Below are 27,819 nucleotides of genomic sequence, written 5' to 3' on the forward strand. Positions count from 1 at the left end.
CAAATTGCTTTTAATGTTTAAGCAAGTTTGAACTGATTTTGATTAGAGGCAATGAAATGCATTATAATTGATTCAGACTCCAACCTATCTCTCGGGGCTCCTTTCTTAGCATCATTTATACGTAAGCCCATCAGCCCATTGACTCTAAAATGCCAGAATTCTATCAAGACTAATCACTCCACCTGGATGCCCTTCCTTCCCTTTCGCCTTTGCTGCTTGCCTAGTTCCTCCTCACACTTAAACACCACTACAACGTCATCTCCTCCCTGAAGTCTTCCTGGATTTCCCTTACCTTGCTCTATCATAGGATGCATCACTGTCTGACCAATATTATGGTAACTTGTAAGGATATGTGCCCCTACATTAGTTCATAAGTCCTTTGAGAGCCAGAAGAGTCTCTTTGTCCTTAGTGCCTTTCAGAGCCTGGAACTGCCCTTGTATCCATCAAGTGTTTGTTAACTCTCCAGGGATTCTCAAAAATGTGTGGGCAGTGGAGATTTCCTGTATTGTGGTCTTCTAGATTCACGCACTGAGACAGCCTTGCAGAAATGTTCCAGTCAATCTCCAGAGAACAAAGTGGTCCTTGATGAGAGCTGCTCCTAGAACCACTGAGCACTCACAGCTCACCTAATCCACTGTCTCATTTTCCAAGGGAGGGACGTGATGCCCGGAGAAGGGAAGGTCATGGGCAGTCGGGACAGAGCTCAGTCTTGAAACTGGTGTTGCCTAATTCACCAACCACTCTTCAGCAGCAAGTTGCTTCTTTCCTATAGGCCCTGAGAGCTGAGGGTGAACAGGACTGGTCATCATTCTGGATGTCTCTGGTGTCTGTGGTCTGTCCCTTGGCCACAGCTGTCTTTCAAAAGCCCTTCTGCTCTCTACCTCCCTCACAGCTAAGTAGAGAAGGCACAGATGGAAACTATGCACAGAGGGGATGATTATCTCTCCTGTCTTATCTTTGGTGGGAAGGGAAAGACCTTATTCCTCTTAAAGGAACCTCTTCTTTCCCTTCACTTTATTGAGATATAATTGGCAAATAAAAACTGTATATGTTTAAGGAGTATAGTGTGATGGTATGATAAATGTATATGCTGTGAAATGATTACCAGGGTCAAGCTACTTAACATAGCCACCACCTCACTTTGTTGCCACTCTTTTTGTGTGTGGAAAGAACACTTGAGACTTACTCCCATAGCAAATTGCAAGTATACAATACAGTGTTATCAATCACGGTCACCATGCTGTATGTCAAATCCCCAGATCTTCATGGGGGGTGCGTGAGTGGCTCAGTCGGTTAAGTGTGTGACTCTTGATTTCAGCTCAGGTCATGATCTCAAAGTTGTGATCTTGGGGTCATGAGATCCAGCCCCACTCAGGGCTCAGTGCTCAACACGGAGTCTGCTTGTCCTTCTCCCTGCCCCCTGCTCCTCCCCCTGTTCTCTCTCTAAAATTAAAAAAAAAAATTTTTTTTAATCTGCAGATCTTGATCATCTTATAACTGGAAGTTTGTACCCTTTGACTGTTGAAGGAAGTCATTGAGAGGATATGACCACTGGTAACGGACATGGGTAACTGGAGGCTCTTTACCTCTCCCCATCCTTGGAATGTACATTCTGCCCACAGTTCCCACACACTGACCATTTCCAAGGTCACAGCCTTGAGAGAGCAATGTGTTGCTGAGACCATCTGGACAGTGTTTCTGACTGAACCTTGTTAAGGCCTCTATGTAAACTTTTCAGATTCTAGTGGGCTGGTGTGGAGATCTACTCGTCTTGTAGCCATCCAACACAAGCCTCGTGTGTAAGTTCCCTTGCTTAATAAAACTGCCACCTACCAAACTAGAATAGCATGCCTATTTCTCCAGCGACCTCCCTGTCCTCTGTGTACTGGGGCCAGTTTCAAATTTCATCTGGGGATCTCCTAAGGTTGCAAACCAGTATTGACCACTGTCTCTCTTTCCCTCAAACCCTAGCCCCTGGCCTACTGCCATTTTGTTCTGTTTCTGTGAGTTCAACTTCTTTTAGAGTCTACATGGAAATGACACCACACATTGTCTCTCTGTGCCTGGGTTTTTTTCTTAGGATCATGTCCTTCAGGCTTATCCTTGTTATCCCAAATGGAAAGATTTCCTTCTTTTCTATGTCTGAATAAAAGTCCTGTGTGTGTGTGTGTGTGTGTGTGTGTGTGTAACTCACATTTTCTTTATCCAGTCACCCTCTGATGGACTCTTGAGTTGTTTCCATATCAGCAATATGTGAGCTTATATGAAAAAGAGGAGAGATTCAGAGAGGGTAGGATTTTCCCATGATCTCTATAGCTTCAACTGCCTCCTCCTTCTCTGGTGCATTTGACCTCTCTGAGAAGCAGCTGCTGGCTGGTGTTCGAAATGGGGGTGAGAATAGCTGCAGAGTAAGCTCCTTGGCTGCCCTCTGTCCCCTCCTTCCCAGTCTGGCTCTCTCCTGCCTGGCACTGTGCACTTGCCTGTCTGAGAGGATTCATTTCCCAGACTGAGGCTGGCAGTTACCTTCCAGGCAAGTGAGCAACATGTCCCAGAGTTCCAGAGGACAGAACACGAGACTGTGCCTGCTGGGGGTCAAGGAAGGTTTTAGGTACAAGGTGATGTTGGAGCTCATACTTTAAGGATAAAACGAGTTTGCAAAGTGAGGAAAATGATAATGGTAAGCAGGTGGAAAGATGGTGATGCACCATCAAGGATCAAGGGTAGAGGGATAAGAACCGATGTAAAGGCACAAAGGACTTGACTGGTGGCTCCCCAAATGATATGTGTGTGTCCTAACATTTGGAATCCATGAATATGATTCTTATTTAGAAAAGGGATCTCTGCTGATGGAATTAAGTTAAGGATCTCAAGATGAGTTCTTCCTGGATTATCCTGAATAATTATTATGATGGGTACCCTTACGAGGGAAAAAGACAGAGGGAGATATGAGATAGGAGAGAACGGATTGCCTCAGAGAGGAGAAGGCCATATGAAGCAGCAGGGAGAGATCAGAGGGATAGTGCCATGCCCAAGGAACACGTGGAGCCATAAGAAGCTGGAAGAGGCACAGAAGGATCCTCTCCTAGAGCCCTCAGAGGGATGTCCCGGTCAGCCTTGATTTCAGTGATTTCTGGCTTCCCAAACTGTATGAGATCATGTCTCTGGTGTTCTAAGCCACCTAGTGTGTGGTAACTTGTCACAGCAGCCCTCAGAAGCTAATACAGATAGCCAGCTGTTCACTGTGGCAGGAAACCAGCAGCCCCTCCATTTCCGCTTTCTATCAGCTATGGATCCAAGCCATGCTACCCTTCACGAGTGGTAAAGAAAGCAGCCACTTACAGCTAAGCCTGGCTTCTCTTCAAGGAAAGCCAGGCTTTTTAGTCGAAACCAGACACAATAGTAAGGATACCTAGGTTTCTAAAAGGGCTAAGGCCGAGATATGCTACTGTACTAATATGAAGGGACTCAGCCACCCGGGGGATGAAAGCCACCCTCACCACCCTCACCTCTTACTCTGGGACCCACTGAAACCTGAGGGCGTCACTCACTTTGCAAAATCAAAGGGGGAGAACTGCCCCTTGGGCAAAGGTCTGCAGGGAGGTCACTACACTTGAGAATTGAAGAGAAAACCACATGGGGAAAGAGAACTCAAGAGAGAGAGGAACCCATTGGCAGAAAGTCAGACATCTTTCGGAGGACCTTGGGCCTTTTCTTGTGTGGGCAAAAGTGACTAAGTATCTGCATCTTGTGCCTCGATGCTGGAAGTCCCTTGCTGGATCTGGGAAAGAGCCTCATACCATGACCACACTGTCTGGCTGATGGGTCTGGTGAAGCTTCAGGGGTAAGGTGGGGGGAAGGGCTCTCCCTTCAACCCCCCCGCCCCAAGAGAGTAGCCTTGGGTGCCTCTCTTCTCTGGGGCCAAAGGGTACTGTCCTCCGCGGGCATTGCCATGCAAGACAAGTCATGTCGGGCAATGATGGCACCAGAGACCCCCACCCCAACCAAGCTGGGAGAGGAACTGAGGTAAGGAAGAGGGTTTGCAGCCGGGGAGGGCGTGATCAGATGTGCTTTTTATAGAGCTTTCACTGTAAGAGCAGTGTGGAAAATGGAGTGCACGGGAAGAAACTGGTGACAGAATGTTTCAATAACAGTCCAAGAGAGATGAAGAAGAGCAGATGAAGGCAGCGGCGCTGTGGGCAGAAGCTCTGACTGGAGACTGAGCTGGGAGCTGTGCTGCTAACCAAGATCTGGACAGAAGGCAAGAAGCACAATTTCTCCATCTGATTCTGCTTCCCAGAAAACTGGGCTCCTGGGGGGTGGGGGGCACCAGGGACACTCGGGGATCGATAGAATTCCAGGGCATTTCCATGTTCCAGGTTTTCAGTACCTTAAATAAAAAGAAAGAAATGCAACAACAGGGCCAAATAAATTGCAGTTATCTCTGAAATATTTGCTTTAAAAAAAAAAAAAGTACGGCTTTTTGATCACGTGAACAATGCAATGTATGTTGGTGTGCTCTCCAAAGACAATGGTTGTCAATGAAATTATCAACGAATTAACTATACCATCAGGGCTCTAGTCTCATAAAGAGAGAGAATTCTCAGTTGCACGATGACAGTCTTCTCCGAGGCTTGGCAGTGCCTCACTGAGACTGTGTGTATAACCCTGATTCAAGATGAGGCTAAAAATAGACACCGGGGGCTTGACACAAATGTGAGGCCTGGGCATGCGGTCCTCGGGAGTAAACACTGAGGACTGGTTGTGGATACTTTGACAGTTGCACCCTGAAAACCTGCCCAAAGAAATAATTAATCCAAAGCTGCTGGCTGGAAAGAGCTAGAAGCCAGAGGGACCAGGCTGAGTAAGGGCTGGAAGCAGAGGGGGCAGAGCCCGGAAGCATTCCCAAGCCCACCAGCTGGCAGCCACAGGGGTAGGGGTAGGGATGTGCTCAGAGAGTTGAAGGAGACAGCCTGTGGCCACTCTCCGTGCCTCTAGCAGACTGGGCGAGAATGAAGCATGTTCCATGGGAGCCCAGCGCTTCCAGTTGGGTAGGAATTTGTCTCCTGCAAAAGTACTTTTTTGACCCTTATGTCCACTCTCAAGGCTTTTCCTGATTGGGATTCTGACCTGTGTTTTCTCTTTCTCTTACTCTTCCGTCTCTACCACCTGGCACACGTACTATGGAGCAGAAGAGAACTATGAGAAAAGTACTGGCTTTGAGGTCACACTGATCTAGCTTCAAATGCATGGACAGAGCAGTGCATTATTCTGAGCCTCAGCTTCTCAACCTGTAAAATGGGAGTGGTATTACTCATTCTCGTAGGATTTGTTGTGAAGATGAACAAGTAATGGCAATGAATGGGCCTTGTGATCCCGAAGCACCCCAGGCACTGGCCCAAAGGGAGGCCATTCTGCTTGTAATTAGCATGGGGAACTCCTCCTGGTGCAGGGCCTGGAGTCAGGGATACAGCCACAGAATTATGACTTGCACCCTAGGCTTCCACCCAGCTATCATCCCTCCCCGTGACTCAGTGCCATGGAATATCTTCTTACCCCAACTTCTCTTTCTCTGTTGCCCGTAAGTACCTGTCTCCTACTCCAGCTGCCTCTTGCATGGCCTAATTTGGATCTGTTCTTCCCATTGGCCTTGAGCAGCATCCTGAAGGCCTGAAGGCGCCCTTCACCACCACACCTGTCCCACAAGGGCTGTCACATGGGCACTTGCTTTGAACATGGCTTGTCTCTAGTGGTTGGAGGAGCAGAATGAGGAGGGGACGTATGGTCGCAGTGATCTTCCAACAAGTATGCCTCTCCCCAGCTCCATAAACAAGGCTTCGGGGTTGCATTCAAAAGTTGTTCCTCAAAGCTCAGCTAACGTGTTTCCCTGAACATGTTATCATGTTATCAGAAAGCCCCTTGATATTTCTGATGCTGTGAATTCTGAGTCCCATCTGCCTTCTTTAATGGCCCCAAGCACTCTGGGACATACATGATAGTGATGTGAGTTCAAATAGATATTTCCCCCACCATATCATGAGCTCCTTGATTTACCTATGATTCATCTATGTATCCCTTACTGTGCTGGACATACGGTAGATGCTCAATAATATTTATTGAGTTTATAACAAATACCCTCATTAAAGTTTCCTATTTACCAAAGCCATCTTCCCCCCGAGCCCCAACATCCTGAGTGCTTTACAGCAGAGATCAGAAAAGTATGGCCCACCATCTCTTCTTGTAAATAAAGTTTTATTGGAACACAGCCATGTTTTGTTTTTTTTCAGCATCTATCTCTGCTTTCATGCCACAACAATAGAATTGAGAGACGTGACGGAGACCTTACAGCCCACAAGGCCTAAAATATTTGCTATTTGACTCTTTGCAAAAATTTTGTTCAACCTTATTTTATAGCAAGCAAGTTTAAGTTTTTTCATCTGCAACACAAGGACAATAACCAACATCATAGAGCTGTTGTGAAGATCAGAAAAGGGTAGTGGATGCAAAATTGTTCTGTAGACACCATCCACTCGGCCCACCACATGGGGTCGAGGTAAGGCTTGAAATCTCAAGTGTTGATGTAGGACGTGTGAAGGTTCACTTGGGGGCCGGCATATCCCATCTAAGCTGACACCTGGGAAACATAGAGTGCTGCATAAATACAGAACTCAAATATCTGCCCACGAGGAATTGAATTCCCACTGCCCTCCAGGATAGACTCTTGCCATACGGCATTAATTCAGATGGGGCTCTGGCTCCTGGAGAGAATAAAATAGGCCCTTGAATGTGCCTGTTCCTCATTTACGATAAATGCTCTGAGAAGTAAGAACGTGCTTTAATTAATGCCATTGGCAGACTTGCATAACTGCTGGTTATGGGAGATAAGAATGATTTTTTACTTGATTTGACAGAGCTAACGTGCAAACCCCAAAATATTTTCAATTAGCCTCCTAGCTAGTTATCAACATGGATCTCACACTTCCTAAGGTGGGCCTCCGAGTCTTGAGGAAGTGGCATGTTTTAAGCTGTAGAGGAAGTGTGGGTGATGGGATAGGCAGGCAGAGGCACGGCCCCGGGTTTATATGGAAGGAGACATTTCACTGTGACCCAGCTAGAAGAAGCATTTCGCCAAGAGGGCAGAGCCAGGGCTTGGATCTGAGGGCCACACCTGCTCCTGGCTGTGTGCTGCTGCCCATGGGTGGGATGGCAGCCAGTTCTCCTATGGACATGAAGCACAGCTGCCTTTGTCAGGCTGAGTCCTTTCAACCACCTTAATGAGATATGAAGTCTTGCCCCAGAAAGGGGAAGTTGAGTGCCGCACTCTCGGTGAGTCAGTGGTGGGGAGAAGCTTGACCCACTTGGATACCCTTTCCCTGTCCATGCCGTGTTGGTGCTTCACTTTACCGCTCATCAGACACGCTGATGGCCACCTGGGAAGGAGACAGGGGGCAGTTAACACTGTCTGCACAGAGGAGGAAACTGAGGTCCAGAAATGAAACAGTGCTTGTGGCACCCCATAGTGGCACACACAGCTGGAATCTTGGTCTCAGCCCTGAATCTTCCTCTCCACCATGTTACCTACTGTGAGGATGACCTCCTGGGTCTCTGACCCTGACTGCAAAACTGGGCTGGGCCATCTTATGTGACCACCAGCAGTGAGGCTGAACCTCTGCTCAGACCCACCTTCCCATCTGAGATTCCCTCCCCCCATCTCACCCACCAGCAGCTGCCCCTGAAGCCTTTTTGGGGTTCTGCCCAGGGTTGGGATGAAGGTGAGGTGAAGGAGGCATCAGGGCACAAAATGTAAAGAGGTGCTCACTCTCAGGGCCGTGCCAGTCCATCATCTCATTGGGAGCACGAAATGAAATAAGTGCTTAGAGGCAGAACCTGACACATAAGCTATAAAAATATTCAATATTACTGTTATAATCAGTAGTAGCCACACTACTACTGACAGCATTGAGAGATTCTCTATTTCTTCTTCTGCTCACTGGAGATAAAACTAATTTTTGTCAGTGAATAGAGTGAATGCTGTAAAGTTCTACAAATGTAAGCTCTTATTCCAGAAGGCCTCATACTACTTTGGGGGCGTTACTGTCCCCAAAAGAGGGACAGTTAACTTTGTCCTATTTCATGGCCTCAGGCGACCCCCTACCCTGCCTGGCCTACCTTCCATGCTAAGAAACTTGGCTTCCACGAGGGAGCTAACAGGAACCACTGAAGGATTTCAAGCTGGAAGTGATGTGGCAAATCTGCTTGATGAAGATCCTCGGGTGGTGTGATCTTAGACCGGAGAGGGCCAGAACCAATTTAGGGAGGCCAGTCAGAGGCAAGTGAACAGTCCTGGCAAGAGACAATGAGGTCTGAAGAAGGGTAGTGGTAGTGGGGACGATAGAGGACCGAGCAAGAGAGTGGGGATGAGGAAATGAAATCTGTTCATCACTCCTGGAAAAACAACTGTGAATCAGTGATACCATCTTTATCCCCCAAAGCAAACAGATCCTTCATTAGTGCTAGCAATTGAGAGCTGTGTGAGGCTTGGTACCCACTAGCTGCTAAACATGCATATAAAAGGAAGCACACCATATGCTGTGATGAGTTAATGCCAATTGGCCCCACTCAGATATATACTGCTTTAATTTTAACACTTTATTTGAACAAAAGTCTACTTCTAAGGAAGCTCAGGATTCCCAGAGCTTCTTCCTGCTGGCCATTTGACTTGATTTCTTTCCTCAGCGATGAAATGTAGCTTTCAGTAAGTATGGCCAAGATGCAGATGTCAACTCCATAGAATAAAAAACTTCATGGACACATGAAATAAAGTACCTTCTACGGTAGTGAGCTCCTTGTCACTGGGGGCATTCAAGAAAAATCTGGATGGCCACTTGATGGAGTTGTTGCAGAGAAGATTCAAACATCAGAAGGTGAGTGGAATGGGGATGTTAGACTTGATGACCTTTAAGGTTTTTAAGAATCATGAAATTCTAAGAGGTTGAATCACAAATGTACTTCTTGGCTGATCAGGGGAACCCCGTAATCACAGCAGAGTCAGAATGAGGATCTAAGATTTTGCAAGAAAATTCAGAATTTATAACCTCCTTAGGGAAGAAATCTGGACAACCCGTCAGCCGAGACAGCTCCAGGACAAGAGAATGGTGATCAACAGAAGAAAAAGTTTGCTTCCAATGTCATCCTGTGGAGCCTGGCACAAAATAAGGAACTTCTCTTAGGGCTAAGAACTAAGAAAGCACTTTGATCTTCTCTTCTGTATAACTGTCCCTGTACCTCTTTTCACTTTGGCAATTAGGAAGCAGGACTTAATGCGCACATGAAAATAACAACTGCATAGACCCTTAAAATCTGTTTGTCATCAGCATCTCTCCTACCTCACTGTCATTCTGACCTCCTATTTTAATGTATACATTTCCTAGTCCTAATTTTGTTTTTAATTGATAGTTTACCTTCTAGTACCTCCTGTAAGCTTCCTCTACTGCTCTGAGAAACAAGGAGGGAAATCAACAAGAAAATAATAATAAACCACCATCTGGGAAACATTATTGGCTCCCACTGATAAATTGTGGGGAAATAGTAGGGGGAGCATTAGACTGGGGGCCGCTTGAGTTGTCAGCTTTCCTTTGCCACAGTGGGAGCTTGAGGAAGGTGCTTCCTGGACCCAGTCTCCCCTTCTGTAAAACAACAGACTAGAGGACGGGCTTGGGTTGGGCTTTGGCTCTCAAGATCTCCTTGCCTGCAACTGTCCTGCCAGGGTTCCCACATGAATCTCCAGATGCTGCCCTTCCATCAAGTTTAGACCTCCCCTGGACTTTAAGGTTTCTTGCCTATTGACAGTATCCTAGGCTTTTTATTTATGTATCAAATCAACAGATATATATAGTTTTCACTAAGTTCCTTGAACTGTTCTGATATTCCATAGTGTTTGATGTAAATTTTGTAATGATTTTGTGAGAGAGATACTCTTACCATGCTCATTTTACAGATAGAAAAACTAAGGCTTTTGGGTTTAAGTAAATCCGTAGTAATTGGCAGAGCTAGATTCAAAACCCAGGCAACAAGTCTCTGAGTTCAGATTCTTAACTGTATGTTCCTTCAAATTGAGCCATGACTTTGACCCAGCTCCCTAACCTCATTATTATTCCTGACCCGGATTATTAGCTCTCTTGGATTATTGCCCTCTTGTCATCCAATTAAGACTTATGTGAATGCCTACTCTGGATCAAACTCTGTGATGGATTGGGACAGACATGAATCCAATATGGTCTTATCCAATGGCAGCTGTCTTTCTGAGGACTGGAGTTAAACATATATTCCACCCACTAGAATGCAAAGACAAATTAAATGCTATGTGAAGTTCAAGCAATGGCTATGTCAATGGGACTTCCACTGGAGGAGATGACAGTGGAAGGGGGTGAGGAAGAGCATCACAGGCAGAGGGAAGAACATGAGCAAGTCCCACAGGCATGATAATATGTGGTACATGTCATGGGGTCTGGCTCTTGGCTTTCTCTCCAGTCTGGTCCTGTATCACCCTTTCTGTTCAGCTGTTAGACATATTTGTTGAGCGCCACCTATGAGTCAGGCACTGTTCTAGATGCTGAGGATACAGCAGTCAAAGTGGCTTTAATCATGACCCTTACAAGCTAGTGGAGAGACACAGTTCTTTAACAAAGAAAAATGATATGCCCAGTGGTGGTAGGTATGATAATGAACAACATGCAGAGTAATGGGATAGAGAACAAGGGAGGGTCACTGTCATAGGAAGAGTGCAGTCAAATACTTTACCCCTGAGCTATACCCCGCCATAGGAAGAGTGAGCAGAGAAGTCCTGTTCAGTAACATTTGAGTACAAACCCAAATGAAATGAGGGAGTGAGCTATGAAGACACCTGGTAGGAGGATGGTATAGGTAGAAGGGAGAAAAAAATGCAGGTGCCTAGAAAATGCACTATGTTTGCCATTTTTGAGGAATTGTGGGAGGGGGAAGGGGGAAGAAATGAGAACTGAGCTGTAGTAGGGCTCTAGATTTTGTGTGATCTTATCTATGAGACAAGGACTGGATTTTGCTCCCAGTGCAGTAGGAAGCCATTGTGAAGCTGCTGTTGAACCAAATCATGACAGCCCCATGAACCTTGCTAAATCTCTCTGGGAAAACCAAGTTCTGCCCACCTCAGGGCCTTTACCCATGCTGTGCCTTCTGCCAGGAATGCCCCCTCCATCCCCTTCTCTTTGTTGAGCTATTTCCTACTCCCCCTAAAGGCAGTACTTCAGGGAAGTTGCTCCTAACCCTCCTTAAACAAATTAGATTCCCCTGCTAAACAACCTCACCATCTTATACTTCCCTTTTGTGGCACTTAGCAAAACTACCATGACATAATATAAACCATTACATAATACAACTTTCATTTTCTACTGTTTCTTCCACCGGAGAGTGAGCCCCATGGGTGAGACTATGTGTCTTTCCTCTTTACCCCTGGATCTTCAGTACACTGCACAAAGTCTGATTCTTAAGAAGTGCTCAATAAATGTTTGTTGAATAAATGCAAGAATAAATGAAGTGAAAGGAAAGGATAAGAAGGCAGATTGAAGGCTCTAACCCTGAGCTGGAGAAACCACAGATAGGCCATAAAGAAAGTATATGAAGGGTATGGTTCAAGGTAAACTTAGGCTAAGCTCCTGATGATGATGGGCAAGAGAGATTGAAAGGTAGTGAGACCAGGGGTCAGAAAGAGTGGAAAGCAATTTTTAAAACTGTTTGGTAGACTCCTTCCCCTATGTAAATGTTCATATCAAAATAGAAAAATCTTGGGTACCCGGGTGGCTCCATCAGTTCAGCATCTGCATTTGGCTCAACTAATGATCCCAGGGTCCTGGGACAGAGCCCCACATTGGGCTCCCTGCTCAGTGGGGAGTCCTGCTTCTCCCACTGCCCCTCACCCACCCCCACTTCTGCTCTCTCTCTCTCTCAGATAAAGTCTTTTTTTAAAAAAAATCTATGTGAAATCAGATGCTTTCATGAATTTGAGGAGCCAGAAAGATCTCAAGGTATATCCCTTGAGGGGATATAGGGATGGTAATAATCATTAGCTAGTGTGTGACCAAACAACAACAAAAAATGCCAAGTAGCAGAAATCATACTATATGGGAGTCAGGAGTCCTGGGTTTTCTCATTCGCTCATTCATTCATTCATTGTTCATGCAATAAATATTGGCTGTTGACCACAAACTAAGGGTTAAGACCTTGTAGTAGGCATTGGGTTTAGATTCTGTTTGTTACCTGTAAGATATAAAAACTTGGACAAATCATTTAACCTCCCTAAGGGGAAAAGAACTTTCATTTATAAGGGAATGGCCCTCCTTATTAAAGGAAAATACAAAGCCCTTCAGTACTTGAACGGGGTCTCCACACGAGAAGAGATGATGTAATAAAAGGTCTTAATTCTGTCCCCTTGAGTTTCCTTTCCCCTTTGAAGTTTTCACTTTGATTTTGGCCGCCACACCCAAAGAGGTCTGTAATGATTGTCATCATCTGTTTTTCATGGCCTAGAAAAATCTCTTCTTGTTTCTTAAAGCCCACATCAAACATCAGGGCTCTTGAAACCTTCTGTGGCTCCCTACTTCCTAAGCAAAATGAATGTCTCCCATCCTGCCCTGCCTTGAACACTAGCTCATCAAGTGTTGTCCAGCTTACTACTCCCTGTGACATAGCTGAGTTCACCCAAGAACTTTTTTTCTTTCCCTCTGTTTTCTCAGCCTTTGGCTGAGTGTCTGGCCCAGAGTACATTCTCTGTAGTTAAATGTTAAAAAATGACCAGGGCGGCAGAACAGTTGACAAACCTACACAGTGGTAGAAGGAAATCTAAACAGACTTACTAAGACCCAGAAAGAAGAGACTAAACCAGCTAGGAACATCAATGACTACTCACTGAGGAACACTGAGAGACCATGGGACATTGTGTGTTGGGGTTAATACAACTTCCCAGTTGGAGAAGACAAAATGGCAGAAAATATTTACTTTCTTTAGCAAAATCACATTGTAGCCTTTGCAATTTAGAGGCTGATGTAAACTTGGGAAAGTCATTTAACCTCTCTGTACAGGAGGAAAAGATGATGATGGCTTACTGAGCTGTCTGTGCAGGCATGTGGCCAGGTCTCCAGATGCAAGTTTAAGTCCGTAGCGACACATCCTTGATGCCTTTGATGCCTTGGGAATTTCTATAGAATTGCTGATACCTTTTCTGATAGAATGTAAATAATTAAGGGACAAGTACGAGATATAAATTTTTAAGTATAACAATTGTTCCAGATATATCCAGATATATCAAAGCTCTGTATCTCAGTATATTGCTTTCACTTTGCCTAAAAATGCACTTCTGTTTGTTGAGTACTATGGTGTCTGTGAGTACTATTATGTACTCACAGTGCTAAGTGTTTGTATATATTATGTAATATAAAATTAATGCAGCAAGATGGGAGAAGTTGTTTTAGGACACACTCTCGGGGGAAAACCTGAACATGACTGCAAGCAATATTTTGATAGACCATCCATGTGAGTGAAAGATGAGACCCCAAAGAACATACCAACATAACAAGGGATGAGTGCTAAAGTTCCTTCTGATGGACAGTTGGATGTTCACTTAATGGCACGGCTTTTGAACTACTGAGCAGCAAGATGCCTGTGGGACTGTCATGACTGCAATGGTGTGCAAGTTTGGGGCAGAACTGAATTGTTCAGAAACAATAGAGCAGAGGCCGAGGACAGTGTTCTGGAGGGATCCCAGAAATTGTGAAAACCCACTGTGAGACATGTAATGAAACCTTCCCCATCTCCTCTGGAAAATCACCAGAAAATTTTTCCTATTCTCCAATGCTCTTGGGTCATGAAGATTACTTCACAGGATAGAAAGAAAATCTGAGGTCAGTAAAGTCAGAGGACATAGCGGACATAGGAGAATAGCCACAAATCTGAGTTACATTTAATTTACAACCTTATGAGACAAAAATCATTACCCTCAATTTACTGGTGAGGGAACAGGCTGGTATAGGTTAACAACCTTGTCCACTACGCTTGGCTAAAAGTGGCTGGGCGGCCATTCCACACAGATCTGCTTCATCCTAACACCTATCATTTTAACCCCAGGAGATACCTGCCTCTATGATTCTATTACTGTTTCCTGCTTATCAAAAGTTTGATAAGTTTGACGACTGCTCTCCCTAATTATATTTTAAACCATATTAATAACAGGAGAAATAGTTGCACGTGGAATAGAAGGAGAGGAATGTTTCCAGCCATGAGGTATAAATAGCCTACTGATCTCTCGTCTTCAGAAAGGGACCAGAAGTGGAACTGCAGCAGGAGGAGTGATTGCCTGTGAGGGAGGGGAGCAGCCTTTTGCACACATGGGCACACGCTGCCGAAAATGAGACTTGCGTTATCACTGCCATAGTCTCGACAAACGCCCACCATGGAATGACATCACTGCCAAAGCCCAATTAGCTCAAAGAAGACCCTGGCACTGGATGATGTTCCTTCAAGATGGCATGAAATTCCAAATATAAATTGGGTCCGCACTGGGCGATGATTCAAGGAATCGTATTGGCCAGTTCACAGGACAGCTTGGCAACTAGAAATCCTCTAAACAGGCTTTTGAAACTGTATCACCCCCTGAAAAGACAGAGGTATAATTATACACAGATCCCACAGTAAAAATATAGAAAAAGAAATGCAGAGGTTCTCTGTCCATGGTGTGATTATATCATAAATTATACTTTTGAAAATATGGAGGAAAAGTTTATCAAGGTGTATCATCTTTTGGAGCTACTTTGTCTTTTCAGAAAAACAATTGTGAAACATCGAAAATAGCAAAACTTCCTTACGGTTTATAACTCTTTACAATGTGCTGCATGCTTTTATGTACTTCATCTGATCGTACCCTCCCAACAGCTTGATGCAATTATTGTTACTATTTTATAGATAAAAACCTAAAGTTTAAAGAGGAATCTGTTAAGGACTGCTTGAGAGCAGGGACTTTGTATCACCCTTCTTTGTGCTATCAGCATGTTCTTTAGGCCCTGACATGTCACATGGATACTGTAAATGTGAATGGAATGGAATACACTGGAAAAGAACTGAATGACTTGCCCAAGTCAACTCACAGCTTAGTGTTCATTTTTACCTGTTATGCAGCCACATCATTCAACCAAATGTTCACCATACACCTGCTTTATGTCTGGGCATGTGGTAAACACTAGAGAACCAGAAGAGCATGGGGAAAGGCCAGGTGTAATAGAAGCATAAGATATAGTCTCTGTGAGAGACTGAATATACAAATGGACAATGGCCAGATCATATATAAAAACAGGACTCTGACCCACAGTCTGTAGCCTTCAGCCCAGAGTGCCAACCCACTACAACAGACTAGTCAAGGAAGCCAAACAATGACTCCTATGGCAATCAGCCCCAAATGGTGGAAACTGGTTAATAACTGACAGCTTTGCCATTTTTTTGTTCAAAGAAAGTCAAACATGCTCTCCTAACCACTCACATATAATGCTCTGCTCCTAGTTAGCCTGCCTCTGGCTCCTCTAAGCCACGAGCCTCCAGTCAGAGTACACTTAAATCATTCCCTTTTCCCCACTATAAGGCTTTCCTACTCCACTGCCTGCCTTTGAATCTCTGCCCAACCCAAGTGATGGTGGCTGATTACCTTTGTATAACAAAATCTGAATAAATAGCCTTTGCTTCTGCACATTTGGGTGGTCTTTGTTTAGTTTTACATCTGTGTTTAAGGAACTTATACTACAATGAGGAGAAAGAACAAGATATATATCTATATATATATATATATATAGATATATATATATAGATATATGAAAGAACAAGATATATACATAGGAAATAATAAACTGATAATATGAAATAGTGCCAAAGTGAGTGAGCAATGACCTCCCAAAATAAGGATTTTTAAGTACTAGCAGTACAAAGAAATCAGTGATAGCTGCGTGGGGGAAGTGTTCCATTACCAAGGTTGACTTGTCTCTGTTGAGGGGAGGAGGTAGCCTGGATGGACAGGGTATGAGAAGTACATGGTCATAAGATATCGCAGAGATGACCAAGCTTCCCAATTGCACCAACTACTACACGTGTTTATAGATCCATAAATCATCCAAAAGGTTATGGACAACTCTCTTGTCACTGGAGTACTGGATTAAAAACTGAGAGACTAGTGGGCCACTTCTTCCAGTTGAAAGGTCTGACCCTGAAAGATAACTAACTGTAGAGGTGAACATTTGGCTACATGAGAGGGGTGTGAAAGTCTGTTCAGAACTGTGGTTGACAATGGGCTGTTGGAAAGGTACGGGGAAATCCAATCAGAACCACAAGATTCTTCATCAACCTAAGAAGACATTATCTTACACAATACTTATTGAACAGTTAAACCATGCCAAGTATTCTTCAAGAAGCTGGAAATACAACAACGAATAATGTGGTCTGTGCCCTCCCAGCTTTACAATCACTTGCTTTAAGTCAAAATTGGAAGGAAAAAGAATAAAAACTCTAGAAAAATTCTAAACCAGATCCTACTACAGTTTTATACAGAAGATATAGAAAGTATCCAATGGTGCTAAGAATTCAATAGGAAAGCCTATCCACATATCCTGAGATATCTACATACAAATGCCCAGAGCATGGACATAAACAAAGTCACCCAAAAATGTTAATACTGACTAGAAAATGCATAGAACTTAGAACTTAATAGTACTTGTGTGTCAGCCCTGATGTCAACTGGCTTTCAACTTCCTCCCATCCTTCCCATCCTCCCAAAGGCAATCAGAATAGTTTCTTACCTCCAACATACTTATGATCATGTGATTCTCCAGCTCAAAGCTCTGTAGGGACTCCCCATTATGCAGTGCATGGTTTTCAAGGCCCTCTATTATATTATGTTGCCACAATAAATCTTCCAATGCCATCTTCAAAAATCCTTTCCCCAGGGCAGCCCAGGTGGCTCAGCGGTTTAGCGCCGCCTTCAATCCAGAGAGTGATCCTGAAGACCCGGGATCGAGTCCCATGTCAGGCTTCCTGCATGGAGACTGCTTCTCCCTCTGCCTGTGTCTCTGCCTCTGTCTCCCTCTGTGTCTCTCATGAATAAATAAATAAAATCTTAAAAAAAAAATTCTTTCCCCGAAAGATCCCTTCTTCTAGTCACTCTAGATCTGCGTTATCCCAATGACAGTCTCTGGCCATGTGTGACTATTTACAATTAACTTGGTTAAAATTAAATTAAAAATTCAGTTCCTCAGTTGCACCAGCCACATTTAAAGGGCTCAACAGCCACATTTGGCTACTGAATGGCATAGATATAGAACATTTCCTCATCATAGAAAGTTCTATCAGACAGCACTCTACTAGTCTAAGCCATCTCTGAACACATTCTCTAACTTTGTGATAATTTGTTATCACACAGCAACACAAAATGGATAGAGTGGCAAAGGAATATTACACATCAAGGCTCATGATTCCTGCATGGATCAAAAACTGGCAATGCTTGTCCAATGCAGACAAGACACTTTACCTCCATACGTTTGTCCTAAGGAAATAATCAGAATTCTTATCCTATATCAGGATGTTTATTGATAGCATTATTTGTTCCAGTAAAAAGTCCAGTAAGATGGGATTGCTAGCCATCCACACAACACAACATTATGTGGCTATTAAAAAATATCACTTCCTTGAAAATGATTCTGTGACATGGGAAGAGCTGATCATCAAGTTTAAAAAGCAGGATACAAAATAATATATGACAATGTATGAAAGTTAAAGGAAATATACCAAAATGTTAGTGATAGATTTTTTTAAATGTAATATTCATAATAGTTATCTTTGTGTAAGATTAGGAAAGAGTTTGGGTTTTCTCTTTACACATTTCTGTGTCTTCCAGGTGTTCTATAATGAACATGAATTACTTTTATAATCAGAAAAATAAACAATTTTTTTGCATGTAAAGCAAGCTCCTCAGGTAACAACCACAAAATTAATCATGCCTTTGACCAAGAAATCTCATTCATGAAAATATATCCTAAGGAAATAATTCAAAACAGGAAAAAAAATCATATAAGTGAAAAGGTAATGTTTTATAGCAATGTTACTTATAACAGTTTAAAATTGGGTGCAACCTGAATATCCAGCAATTTAATTATGATAAAGAAAATTATAATATATTGGCTTGATAGAATATTGGAGACTCATAAAAATAATTAATGCAAACATTACCTAGAAATACAGAAATTACAGAATAGCACAAAGCAAAAAGCTCAAGCCACAAACACAAAATGTCTATGATTATAATAATTTCACTTAACATGGAGAAAGATGGAAGGAAGAAGGAAAAATTAAAAATGATTGCTATGCTGAATGGGATTCTGAGAGTAATCTGTATCAAGTTGTTTTGATAACAAACACAACTGTTTGATAAAGACACACACCAGCATGCGAATCAAGAAACCTGAGAGTGACGGACATGTCAAGAATGTGGAATGATCATGGATGGCGGCAGAAATGGGAGAAACAGCTGTAAGAAAGGGGCACCAGAGACCACCTGCACAGGGGCATGTGTTTTCATTCCTCTATCCAACAAGTATCCATGGAGCCTCACATAGGAGTAAAACTATAATGAAAAACAAGGGAATGAGAAACACAAAATTTAGAGTTTGAGTTACTCTTGGGGAATTAGGATTCCACTGAGGAGGAGAACACAGAGGGTGTATTAGGGGCTCTGTCATTTCTTAAACTATTTCTTAAGTTTGGGATCATGGATGTTCTTTTTATTTTTCTTCTGATAAATCACAAGTGCTTACAACAGTTCTTGGCACATATTGGCTCACCCAAGAAATTAATTGTAGAAAGAAACTTTTCAGGGCACTTGGGTGGCTCAATCAGTTAAGCATCCAAATCTTGCTTTCAGCTCAGGTCATGATCTTGGAGTGGTGAGACCAAGCCCTGAGCCCCCTGCTCACACACAATCTCCCTCTCCCCCATCTCTGTCCCTCTCCACAGCTTGCGCAGGCTCTCTCTCTTGCTCTCTCTCTCTCTCCCCCACCCAAATAAATAAATAAACACAGCCTTCAAAAAAAAAGTCTGCTTGTCCCTTTTCCTCCACCTCTGCCCTTCTCCCTGTTTGCACAGGCTCACTCTCTCTCTCAAATAAATAAATAAAATCATATTTAAAAAAGAGAAACTTTTCAGTGGCTCTCTAAAAAAAACTCTAACTTAATAAAATAAAATAAAATTAAGTTAAAATAAAATAAAATAAAATAAAATAAAAAATTTAATTTAATTTAAAAAGCTCAAACTATTTCATTTGACATACAGAGCTCTTCAGGAACTGGCTTGTACCAGGTGTTGTATCAACACCTATGACTTCCTCCCTGATCTACTATCACTCTTGTTCATTTTTTGCCTAATGTATAGGACTTCTTGGTACCTCTGAGACTTTGTCTAGCTGTTTCTTTCTTTTTTCTTTCTGGAATGTTCTGCTTCACCTAGAGATCCCCTAATCTCAAGGCCAAGTTTGCCATACCTGCTTTGCAAAACCTTGCTGATCTCCCTAATTGTCTCTCTTCTGTGTTCTTTATATATATATATATATATCTTCTGTGTTCTAAGGTGCTTTCTTTATTTGTGCATTAGAACCTGACTTGCTCTAATCTATTACAATCTCTCACATTAGGGTTTTATTGCTTACAAGGTACTCTTAGCTCCATTATACTTGCAATAACACTGTGGGTTAGTCTTCGTTAGCCCACTTAACAGATACAGAGTCCAAGCTTCCATAGGAAGAGCAGGACTTGAACACTGGTCTTTGGATTCCTGTGGCCTCTGAAGGGACAGGGCTGCTGGGGCAAGAGAGTGCAGGAAGAGGCTGAGTGGATGAAACTGCAGTCTCTAACAGTGCTGTCAGCATTTGTAAGATGAGAACTGGCATTTGTACAAGAAGAGATCGGCCATGAAGATCGCCTCCAGTATGTTTAAGACACTTGAAGCTATACCTGTCAGAGTGGAAGGGGGACCAGGCTAAAAGAATGACCACACATTGAAAGGAGAAAACAAAACAAAACAAGTTTAAGTGAATTCAACAGAATGGGCTTTACATCTTACCAGGAAACTTCAAAATAGCAGACTAGTCTCCAAAATAGGAACCTCATCTTGTTTTTCTTTTATGCCAAGTCCCAGAAATAAGGCCCAGCACCAAAAAAGGGACTCAATATGTGTTGAATGAATGAATGAATGAATGTGCTATTGAGAAGAACAATTAGTTTTGGCTTTCCTGAAACTGTTTCTTCTCAGTCACGTCACCCTTTCAGTTCAGGGGAACTGAACATCAGTTGCTTGTATGTTTAATAATTCAGATCCTGAAGCTTCTCTAATGCTCAAAACCAAACAATATATTCACTCGTTTGAATCATTCAACAAGTATTTAGTGGATTTAGAATGTATTGGACAGCAGACACCTTCTCTTTTACACTATCTTTAACATTTAAGACATGCACAATGCCTGATTTGAATACGTGAAAAAAAGCCTCCTGCCCAGAAGTCATAGAGCTAATGAAAAGAAAATCTACAAAGCAAGAGACCTTGACCTGCCATAGAGAAACAGCTCTGACGAAATTAACAGTAATATGGAACAAAAAGACACTGCTAAAAAAAGTCAAGAGCTTTTGAACACCATTGTTCACCATTGTTCCCACTGAACACCAAAGACTATCTACTTTATAATTGATCTTAGAAAACATGTTTTTGGGAAATTGGTCATTGGACAGATCAGCCTTTAGAGAGTTTGTTTGTTTGTTTTTTTTTTTTTGCAAACCTTGAGCCAATGCTGGATCCTGGGACTAGGCACTCTGGTGTTTCACAGCCTGGCCTGTTGAAGCAATCCATATTTTTTGACTGATCACAGTTCTGGATACACTTCAGGTAAAGGACAGGTCTAGGTTCACATGAGTCCATTAAAAAGCAATGTTCACAATAAGAAAGGATCTAAAGATGTGCCTAAGAGTGTCTATCCTGGAATGGGCAATAAGGGTCTTGCCCCGGCTGCATTCTCTCTGTGTCCCATTATACATTATTATTGCAGGGGAGAGGAGGCTGTAGACAGCAATCTCTCAAAGATCTAGGGCTGGATCGCCATTTTACAGCACATATGTGCGTTTACTCAGAGGGGTCTGCTGTGCCCAGACTCAAACCTCTTCCATTCATTTTCTTATTTAATAAACACTTATCAAGTATCTATTTCCTGTTCTGGGGGTTGGGACTATGATAGTGAACAAGACAGGTAAGGTCTAAGTTCTTACCAAGCTCATATTCTAGAAGAAAGATATGATGATAAGAAAATACCAGAAGTTGAGAAAGTTGAACCCCTCCCCCCAAAAGTCTGTGCTACTGGAGTCAACAAGGTGTTTAATCTTCATTCCATCTCCCAGCAACATCAGACAAACACTTGCCATTAAACTGGACCAAACAGCAGACTTACTCAAATGCTTAGCAATCCCTGGAAGAATTTGATTATGAGGGCTGGACAGGGGAGACTTTCTCTATTTGGTCCAATTTCTAAATGGAAACTCACAGTGTTTGATGAATAATGAATGTGAATAATTAATGCATTTGAGAAAGGAAAATTTCTTACCTGTCAGTTACTTATCTTGGAGATTACACATCCATCACTCCTCCCCCGAGGGGCTAGACTCATCTCCATAGAAACTGGGGGCAACCCAGAATGTTAATTATATCTCAATGCCAGATTTCTCTGCTCAGAATGTGACTCACCGGAAGACCTTCTAGGACTAACTTGTTCTGAAAAGTAGAAAATTTAATTTATCTGAAGTATTTTTTAAAGCCTCAAATAATGAAGTATCTTAAAAAGCTTAAGGAACAAGCAAGAGACTGACTCTGTGTGTACACACACTTGGGAAAATACTGCGTAGAAACATATGCGTCCTCTGGGCAAGAGGCTGAGTGGAAGAAATGGATCCTTGGTCCATTCATAACATAAGCACCAGCACCTAGAACAATAACAAACACATAGTAGATGCTCGTTGAATAATTACTGTTATTATTGAATGCTATGTTGAATGTTGTTAAATGAACTACCAATTCTGTGTGGTGATAATACAATTCTCATTTTCATGGTGACACTGTACACAATGTCCTTTACATACACGTTATTTGTTATTCTTTATAACTACTTTAGAAATAGGTCCACAATACATTATCCATAATTTTTTTAAACTCTAAAACCAAAAGCTTGGGGGGAAACGTATGTGATAAAAAGCCTGACTTGTGTTGAAGTGAGCCTTTTCATAGTTTTTACCCTACTTATGTAAATATTTATACATTTTGCCACAGAAATACTAAGACATTTGCTTTTGGAGGACCTCCTAGGTGCTGTTAGGCTTTTTTTTTTTTAAATCTACATATCATATATGACATATAGCCTTTCTAAAATCTAAAAAATTTAGAATTCCAGGGGCACCTGGATGGCTCAGTTGGTTAAGTGTTCAACTCTTGATTTGGCCTCATGTTGTGATCTCAGGGTTGTGAGATTGAGCCCTGATTCAGGCTCCACACTCAGTGGTGAGATTCTTTCCCTCTGCCCCTTCTGCTGCTCACAGCCTTTCCCTCTCCCCACATCCTATAAAATAAATAAATAAATCTTAAGAAAACGTTAAAAAATTAAAAAGTAAAAAATTCAGAATTCCAAAAATACATCTTGCCTCAAGAATTTTGGTTGGGAAGATCATGGACTCACATTGTCCTCCCACTTTTATAAGTAGGAGTCTTGACTCAGGAAAGCTAAGCAATTTAACCACAATCACAGACCTAGTAAATAGATACTCAAACCAAAATGCTTTGGTGTCAAATCTTTGGGGTTTTATTTTCCTCATTATAATAAACCTCAAACAATTAATCTGAAATTGAGTATTAAGAAAATTGTCTATCCCATTGACATAAAAGAGGTAAATTAATCCGAGGTAGCACAGACTTGGTCAGCACAACAGAAAGAAGAACAAATGGCATAGGGTCTGGAGCTAGGTGAGAGCTGTCTCATGTAGAGAGACCTCCACTCCCTGAAGGAGATGACATCTGAGACTTAATCTCATTCTCCAATGCCTCAAGTGCATGTGAAACAGGAGCTGACCAAGGGTCTCTGGTAGACTCCTTTGAAGAAGTCAGATGTGACCCACATGATATTATCATGCCATATCCATTTTTTTGCTAATCACAGAACTTTCTTTTGAAAATCAATGATGCCCAGATCTCTTTCTTGGGAAGAGAGAATAACAAGACTAAATTATAAGGTTGGCACTTTGATCAGTCAGGATAGTCTGGGTAATGCTGCAGTAACAAACAACTCACGAAGCTCTGTGGCTGAAAACAACAAAGGTTTGTTTCTTGCTTATAGTACATGTTTATCACAAGAAGTCAGGAGATGCTCCATTGATTGTAATCATTCTGGGATCCAGGATGACAATGCAGACACTCTCTCTAACATTGCTAGTTGCCTGACAAAGGAAAAGAGAAGGCAACAAAGCATGCCCTGGTTTTTCAAAGCTTCCACATGAAACTGATATGTTGTCACTTATGCTCACATAGTTCATTGGTCAAAGTTAGTCATCTAGTCACACTCAATATCAAATGGGTAGAAAGTACAAAACTCATGGTTTCCAAGTTCTTCAATACATTTGCCTACTCAACAAATATTTTCCTGAGTGTCTGCTAGTGCTGAACACTATTCTATGCAATGGGGATTTTTTTTTTAATTGTGTGGAGTGATGTGAAGAAAAATAAAGTGGAGTAAGTGGTGGTGAGTGATTGGGTTGGGGAAGAGGAGTGAAAAGCAAGTTCAGTGGTGAGTGATTGGGTTGGGGAAGAGGAGGTGAAAAGCAAGTTCAGGGAGGGATTCTCCAAAAGACCTGGAGGAATTGAAGGAGGGAGCCACGTAAGGGAAATTCTGCCTTTGAGGCCAAAGCAAGACACAAAGAACTCAAATCTCAGAAAAATTCAGAATGATTCCTAAAAAGTAGAGACAAAGGGCTGAGACATCAACAGTGTGTATCTGTGGGGCTGAAATAGTTGGGCTTGCTCTCTTCAAGCCCCATAATACACCATCTTACTTCCTTCTTTTCCTGACTGAAACAACACAGGCACCAGAACACTTCCTTTTTCCTCCGTGGTTAAACAACATGCAAAAGTGGTTTACTTCAGGAGACGATAGCAATCAGCAAGTGTTCTGTAAACACATAAAATTATCCATTTATTGATGAAAACCTATACTCCATGAAGGATGATGGGTGTTTTAGATACTTCATTTTATTGAATAGGGATGTTGTGGAAAGGATAAGATATAGAGGATCATTATTACCATTTTACAAATGAAAAAGCCATAATAAGAACTAACAGACTTTCTGGAAAGGTAGCAGATTTTTTTGTGGCAAAGATAGAGTCTGACTCCCAAGCCTATGCCCTAAATTGAAACATAGTGAACTTTAGACTTTTTGGAAGGCAAACTTGTGGAAACCCACATCCACATGAATTCTTATTTGACTATTTTTTTTAAAGGTTTTATTTATTTATTCATGAGAGACAGAGAGAGAGAAAAAAGAGAGAGAGAGAGAGAGAGAAAGAGAGGCAGACACATAGGCAAAGGGAGAAGCAGACACCCCTTGGGGAGCCGGATGTGGGACTCAATCCCAGGACTCCAGGATCATGACCTGAGCCAAAGGCAGAAGCTCAGCCACCCAGGCACCCCATTATTTGACAATTTAAAGATGGAATTACCCCTGTTACAGGGAAAAGGAATGTTGTTTAGGCATCTTTGCACAGTAAACAGGTCGTCCTACAGATAAGACTGAACCCATGGCTATTTCATCACACACTCATCCAAAGGTCACCTTCTCTGTGAAGTTTCCCCTGACTACCCTATTTAAAATTTCAGTGCTCCCTCCTCTGCTTCCTACCTCCTTCTCTGGTTTTATATCTCCCTGTAGCACTTATGACCCTCTTATAAACTATGTGATTTATTTGTTCACTCTATGTTGCCCACTGCTTGAAAGTGTAAGCTCCATGGGTGAAGGAAATTCTTATCTGCTTTTTAAAAATCACTTTTATTTCCCCTAGAGTATAGAAAAAGTACCTTATACTCAATCAGTAAGTATGAATAAATGGTTAGAATGAATGAATGAATGAATGAATGAAATGATTCAGAGAATGATCTCTTACTTGAGCAAGAGTTTTTAATCTGGGATACATTAATGGGCAGTTGTGTGAGAAGGAGAGTACTTGTGTGTGTATAGTCAGTCTCAAAGAAGCCAATAACCCAAAGACTAAAAACTACTTTGTGTGGCAAATCCATACAGTGGAATCTTACTTAGCCATAAAAAGAAAGGAAGCCCTAATACTTGCTACATGGATGAAGCTGGGAAACCTTACACTAAGTGAACGAAGCCAGACACATATTGTGTGATTCCATTTACATGAAATGTCTGAAGTAGGCAAATCTCTACAGACAGAACCCAATTTTTTAGTGGTTTCCTGAGGTTCAGGGGAAAAGGGAGGGCAGACCAGGGAGCAATTGCTTAATGGATATGGGATTTTCTTTCAGGGTGATGACAATGTTCTGGAACTACACAGTGGTCATGGTTGCACAATATTGTGAGTATACTAAATACTTCTGAATTGTGTACTTTAAAACGGTTAAAATGATACATTTTATGTTATGTGTATTTTACCACAATTTTTTTTCAAATAGAACCACTTTGTGAATAAGGGAAAGAAACAGATGACAAAGATGAGACAAATCGTCTCATACATCTAATAGGATGGATGATGGAATCTAAGTCTGAAAAACTGTCAGTTGCAATCAAACACTCTAAGAATATATGGAATTGGAATATTTATAATACTCGGAAGAACAACTTATATTTGTATCAAGTTTTGCAGTTTTGAACAAATTTCCAAGTGTATTATTTAACTCCTAAAAAAGAAACTTGTGAGGTGGGTGGGGTAGTTATAATTCTATGATCATCTTTATAAATGAGAATAATGTGATTCAGAGAGGTTAAGTAATTTTTCCAAAGTCACATAGTTATGGAATGGTAAAATACGGATCTAACTTCAGGTCTGTTTATATTTTTGGCAAAGTGGTTCCCTCAGCTCTTTTAAACCTTTCAATATCTTTCCAGAAATCACAAGTTTTCCTGTGGTAAGGCTCCCCAGGTGAGGTCAAAGGTCAAGTTTCTTCTCTAACATTTGGAATGACATCCTCTTAGCATGGTCATGCTGAGTACTTCATTGTGACCAGAAGCCCTAACTAAAAGCTATATGTACCCATGATAAATGATAGCAGTAGGAAAAACAGATTCAATTACTATTTATATAAATTTTTGAGAGTGAGAATGTTCTAAAATGTGGAGTCAATGGTAAGGAAAAAGTAATCAAAGCTAGTGAATGAAACCCAATTTCTTCATTTTGCCAATGACAAAAGTCAAGTACAAAGAAGCTTATCTAAGATGACACTGAGTTGGGGTGCCTGGATGGCTCAGTTGGTTAAGCGTCTGACTTCAGCACAGGGTCCTGGGATCCAGCCCCATATGGGGCTCCCTGCTCAGTGGGGAGCCTGCTTCTCCCTCTCCCTCTGCTGCTCCCCCTGCTTGTGCTTGATCTCTCTCTCTCTTTCAAATAAATAAAATCTTTTAAAAAATAAGATGATACAGAGTTAATATCAGAGGTAGGATTGGAACACAAGGCTTTTGAATACTCTGTAAATGCACAGTTTCTCGGAAACCAGGCTTCCAACAGCCTTCTCTTCTCTGAGAAGAGATTATTTGAAGTTCGTGTAGTTAACAGTTCACGAATATGCTGACATTTATCATAAACATCGAAGGAAAGTATTATGGATTCAGTGATAATAAATAATCCAAATGCTTAAATTTAGCCTCAGATGAACCTGTTTTCTACCTTTCCTCCTCTCCTGGGCTGAAGCACAAGGACACAGTGGCTTTTCTGTTTTACCCAGGAATGGTCAATTATCCAGAATCTACCAGCCATGTTTTGTAAACACATTTGGTGGTGGGGTGAATAATACAGGCCCAAGGTGTCACTTCCACCCATGGAGACACAGATGGTCAGAGCTGAGACCTTAGAAACCTTCCAGTCTGGGGTTCCCCAGCCACAGTCAGCTGACTTCCAAGAGGTTACTGCCTTGAGCCTGTGTTCAACTGCACCTTCTCTCTCAGAGACAGAGCTTGTGTTTGGCTCTTTGCTCCCTCACACTGAAGTAGGTTGAGAGGTTGCAATAAATGTTCCTAAAATGGAGTATCAGCTGCCTTCGGGAAGATGGGGAGGAGAAAGCTTAAAAAATGAGAAAGCACCTACTAGAACAAAGTAAATTTAGCAAAGTTCCTCAGGGTACACTTTGGGGTGGAAGGAAGATATTTTTTTTTTTAAGATTTTGTTCATTTATTCATGAGAGACACAGAGAGAGAGAGAGGCAGAGACACAGGCAGAGGGAGAAGCAGGCTCCCGTGGGGATCCCGATGTGGGACTCAATCCCTGAACTCCAGGATCACACCTTGAGCTGAAAGCAGAGCTTAACCGCTGAGCCATCCAGCCGTCCCTGGAAGGAAGATATTCAAAATCATGTAAACTAAACTTTTACTCCTTCCATGAAGAAAGTCAGACCCAGAGAATAGATGTGATTTGTCCAAAGCTACAAAATCAGGAAGTGGTAGAGTCGACACTAGAATTCAGAT

At 42.1% G+C, this 27,819-nt stretch overlaps 2 long non-coding RNA genes across 3 annotated transcripts in view; one reads left to right on the forward strand and one right to left on the reverse strand.

Annotated features, from left to right (window-relative positions):
• The window catches only part of LOC112650259 (uncharacterized), a 28,723-nt gene extending 26,890 nt beyond the window's left edge, over positions 1-1,833 (forward strand). For both annotated transcript variants that reach the window (XR_003130060.3, XR_007414094.1), the window contains one exon: positions 1,481-1,833. This is a non-coding gene — a long non-coding RNA (uncharacterized LOC112650259). The remainder of the gene's footprint in view (positions 1-1,480) is intronic.
• A 4,400-nt stretch (positions 1,834-6,233) lies between these two features.
• LOC112650054 (uncharacterized) lies at positions 6,234-21,842 on the reverse strand. The gene is made up of 3 exons (XR_003129918.3): positions 21,696-21,842; positions 8,168-8,341; positions 6,234-7,428 (listed from the first exon to the last, which is right to left on the reverse strand). It is a non-coding gene; the product is annotated as an uncharacterized LOC112650054 (long non-coding RNA).
• Positions 21,843-27,819: the final 5,977 nt, after the last annotated feature.

Source organism: Canis lupus, chromosome 11, assembly GCF_003254725.2.
Source record: "Canis lupus dingo isolate Sandy chromosome 11, ASM325472v2, whole genome shotgun sequence".
Classification (NCBI taxonomy): Eukaryota; Metazoa; Chordata; class Mammalia; order Carnivora; family Canidae; genus Canis; species Canis lupus.